The sequence below is a fragment of the Magnolia sinica genome, chromosome 15, assembly GCF_029962835.1.
Source record: "Magnolia sinica isolate HGM2019 chromosome 15, MsV1, whole genome shotgun sequence".
Lineage (NCBI taxonomy): Eukaryota > Viridiplantae > Streptophyta > Magnoliopsida > Magnoliales > Magnoliaceae > Magnolia > Magnolia sinica.
This window is the reverse complement of record NC_080587.1, coordinates 56,308,873-56,313,672: the sequence shown is the minus strand read 5'-3', so window position 1 is coordinate 56,313,672 and position 4,800 is coordinate 56,308,873. Positions and strand designations below refer to the sequence as shown.

General features: G+C 35.6%; 1 non-coding gene across 1 annotated transcript; it reads left to right on the top strand.

The window, feature by feature from the left end:
• The first annotated feature begins 2,340 nt into the window (after positions 1-2,340).
• On the top strand, positions 2,341-2,447 carry LOC131228278 (small nucleolar RNA R71). The gene has a single exon (XR_009162788.1). It is a non-coding gene; the product is annotated as a small nucleolar RNA R71 (small nucleolar RNA).
• Positions 2,448-4,800: the final 2,353 nt, after the last annotated feature.

The window sequence follows — 4,800 nt, the reverse complement described above, 5'->3', positions numbered from 1 at the left end:
GAGTGACCAGGTAGCTTTTCCAAAATTCGATCAATAAAGGGTAAAGGAAAGTGGTCCTTCCTTGTGACAGTATTCAACTTCCTGTAGTCAATGCATATTCTTCAACTAGTAATAATTCTAGTTGGCATGAGTTCATTGTCAGCATTGGCTATGATAATGATGTTGTACTTCTTAGGAACTACCTGAGTTGGACTCACACGTTGATTGTTGGATATAGGGTATATGATACCCACATCCAACAACTTAATTAGCTCAGCCTTAACAACCTCTTTCATATTTGGATAGAGTCAATATTGTGGTTGTCAGGAGGTTTTCACATTATCCTCAATATAGATGCGATGAGTACAAATCACAGGGTCAATTCGCTAAAGGGCCGCAATTGACCATCCAAGAGCCCCTTTATGCTTAATGAGAGTGGAAATGAGCACACTCTTATTCTTTCTCAAGGTGGGAAGAAATCACCACCGGTTATGTCTTATCTTGACCAAAATAAACATGTTTAAGATAGGCAGGCAAAGGTTTTAGGTCAAGCTTCGGTGCTTTGAGGATAGGTTTGGACCAATTTTTCAAATTATGGCCTCCACCGGTAAACTTCAAGCACTGGCATAGCATCAAGCAAAGCAACCATCTCCCTAATCATATCATCATCTAAATCAGGGGAGTGGGTCAAGCACATCTCTAGAGTATCAGAGTATAGAGTCAGGAATGCTCTATCTTCCACAAAAGAATCGATCATGTTAATATCGTGGGTATCATCATCATCCTCTGGCTGTTTGTTCATGTTGAAAAGATGTTGAGCTCCAATGTCATATTTCCAAAAGATAAATTCATAATTTCATTCCAACAATTAATGATAGCATTTGATGTAGCAAGGACTGAGCGACCAAGAATGATGGGTATTTGAGTGCTCACATGTATGATGGGTTGAGTATCCAGAACAATAAAATCTACTGGATAGTAGAATTTATCAACTTGGACCAACACATCCTCAATCATCCCTTTCGGTACATGAACTGAGCGATTGACAAGCTATAATGTGGTCCAGGTGGGTTTTAATTCACCAAGACCCAATTATTCGTAAACCAATGGATCAAATTTATGCTCGCCCCCAAGTCAAGAAGTGCGTGCTCAATCCGGTGGTCCCCAATTACACAAGTAATGGTTGGGCTACCGAGATCTTTATATTTTTGAGGCATATCTTGCTTGAGGATGACACTCACTTTTCTGTCAAAAAGATTTTCTTTTGTATGTTTTGCCGTCTTTTGGTCGTAAATAAATCTTTCAGAAATTTGGCATATGAAGGGATTAGTTTGACGACATCCAGTAGAGGGATGTTGACCTTCACTTGCTTAAGCACCTCTAGAATATCCTGAGAGTTAAAGAGAGGTTTTGGTGCAATCAACCGTTGAGGGAATGACATAATTGGCTTACTTTGAGGTTTCAGCTCTAACCCATGTGAAGCATTGATAGGTCTATCATTTTTATTTATTTCCTAGTCCTTATGCTTTTCAGCCCTCACCGGAATAAATTTGTCAATTGTCTTCCCACTCTTAAGAGTGGTGATAGACTTACCCTGCTCCATCTATTTTAAAGAGCTTGGGTCACTGATTTCATATTGTTGTTTTTGGTTGGGGAGAGGTTGAGCCGAAAGGATCCTTTTCTCCCCAATTGAATTTTTTTGTTCAAGCCCTTGTATGGCCTTTGTAAGGTCTTGAAAGGCTTGCAGCATAACCTGATTAAAAATCTCTTGGTTTTGTATATATTTTAAGACCGGATTCTCTTGAGGTTTCCTTTGATTTAGAAATTGGTTAAGGATCCCTTGAGGAGTAGCCGTTTATCCGTTCCTCCAACTGAAGTTTAGATGGTTCCTCCGGCTTGAGTTATATGTATTTAAGGTGGGTCCACTAAAAGGTTTTTAGTAGTTGTTTATGGCATTTGATTGCTCATTCAATATCACTTGAAAAGCAAGAATCGTTAGGCAATTCTCAGTTGTATGTATGTTACAAGCATAAATACCAAAAACAACTTCTATAGTCTTTTCGGGTTCTACCTTCTTAAGTTCCATGGCCTCGACTTTTCTTATAAGTTTCGCCACTCTTACATTTATATCATCTTCCTCTTTTAGAACATAAATTTCTCTCATTTTCTTTGATTGAGCAGGCTTAGAAGTGGTAATTCTTGAAGAGGTATCCTATGATTGCGTGTTGTTAATAAGTTTATTAAAATAATCCCACGCATCATCCACTTATTCATGAATTTCTCATTACACATCATGTCCACAAATTGGCAAATGGGTGAGGTCAATCCCTCTTAAACAAAGCTTGTTATACTCCATTTTCGTAGCCATGTTGTGGACATAAATTTATCAAATCGTTAAATCACTCCCAAAATTGGAAGAAGGTCTCATCATTTTTTTGGCAAAATTCATAATTTCTTTCCTTAAGGTATTTGTTTTATGATAAGGGAAGAACTTTTTAAGGAACTTCCTAAACGTGTCTAAGGATACAGTTAGACTAAAATTGTTTCATTTTTCTTAACCTAATTTTAATGCCAATTAATTTCAGAAAAATGTAGCCATGCTCCACAGCAACGGCGCCAAAAACTTGTTCACAGCCCCAAGTATTGGGTTGCGATGTAGTAATAACTCGTTAAGACCGAGGTCGAATCCACAGGAGCTAAACTTGTACACATTCTGAAAATAACTAGAACTAGAACTATAAAAAGATTTAAATTGAAATGTAAATAATTGAGAGTAATGATAAATAATGTTAATTAAAACTTATGAATTTAAAGGTGGGAACTAGGGTGTCAAGGATCCACTTGTAGCTATCAAGATGCTACCTTACTTGATTCAAGGAACACAATTGGAATTGGAGTCATGTCCTATCCAATTAGAAGATAAAGCAATTTAAATCAAATCTGAACTTTTCATTGACCTAATTCTCAGTATAGGAGAATTATGATGATTGGAAGGGATTCCATCACCCTACCATGCCCAGGAGACGATGACGAACAATGGGATTTACTAATCTCACTATCTCAAAATAAGAAAAGAAGATATCCAAAACTATCACATCATCTATTGTAATTTGAGTCATAATAAATCATAAAAAACTGAAAATATTCCCTTAATATCAAACTAGAAATCAACGAAGTTAAGAACAAGAATCAAAGCAAAATAAACATTCAAACAAGATATTCACCTCTTAACCCTAGCTAAGAGGTTTAGCCAACCATAGACATGATTGAAACTAAATTTCTTAAACAAAGTATAAAAAATAAAATAGTGAAGAATAAAAACTCTTTAGTAGCTACTCCATCCTTGTGTATGCTCCTTGAGACCTTTTCAAACCCTATAAGATGCTTTAGAGCATCCTAGGGAGTTCTATTTATAATTGTGGAACTCCAACTTTTGCACCGAATTGGAAAAATCTATAAATCGCCTCAAATTTTTGTGCAGTTTTCCAAAATATACTTGGAGTTTAAACCACCTTAAATTTATGCACTCTGCGCAGTTTTTCAAAATAGATTCAAAGTTTCAAAATATATTTTTTTAGGACAATTTCAGGAATATGTTTATTTTTTGGACAATTTCAGGATTCCTTTTCTTCACTTCAAATCTTTGATTCTCTTCATTCCTCACTTGGTTTTCTTAGATCTTTGGTATGGGAATTCTTCATTAATGACTTCCAAATCTTCATTTACTAGCCTTTTGAGCATAAATCTTACTTTTGACATTAATTTCACTTTAAGCTCTCGAAATCATCTCGCACATGAAAACATGCATAATTAAATTGATTAAGCATTATCATGTTTATAAAACCAAGGTATAAATAAGGAAAAATATGCAATATTTCACACTCAATATCAAATTAAATCAATTTTATGCAAGATCTTGTTAAACATTTTTTCCATGGTCGGTTGATAGACTCAATTGATTAAGCCTTGCTCGAGCACACCCTTGAGTCTATTGGTTTGGACAATTTGTTTATAGCACGAGACTTCTTATAGCCTATCTTAACATGTTAATTAGGCTCCTACTACTAAGAGATTATCTCATAAGGTTTTTTTATTAGTATTAAGGCAAGGATCATCTAAAGGTTTTGGGTTGTTTTGGGTCAATGGTTAAGGTCACTAAGGCACCTCATTTACTTGTTATTTGCTCCTTTATGCTCCACATCTACTTATGTCTTCGGTCTTCAGCTTACAAGGGCTCAACTGATTACAAGACATATAGACTCATGTGATTGACCAACAATGTGCATAGATTAGTGCACTAATAGTTAATTGAAACTTATAACAACATGAGTAGACGATCTACTTGAGTTAATAGAAATATTGAAGAACATGACCTCAATCAGGCCTCTGAGGCATTTAAAATGCAGGTCGAACCTAAGGTCCCTAATCAGCCACTTCCAGTGATTCCAGAAATAGGCTCATCATCCCAGAATAATTTTATAAACTTTAATGAAGTTTTGAAAAATGTTAATGTTAGCTTATGAGAATTAACTGAACAAGGAATGATACAAGCTAAATATTCTCAAACACAAACCAAAGCTATAAACAAGCTTGTGACCTTTCTTAATGACAGGTTACTAGATTACTTTTAGCATAATTAAGAAATTTCTAGATTCAACAACACTATACTAGAAATGCCAATGGTGCCTCCACACGATGTATAGCCAAATTCGGATATGGGAGGCCAACATATGCCACCTTAAGTTGGAATAAGGGGGAATGGATGAAATGGCTAGTTTAACGACCTGAATGAAAATAATTTGAATCATGTCATGCTGGCTA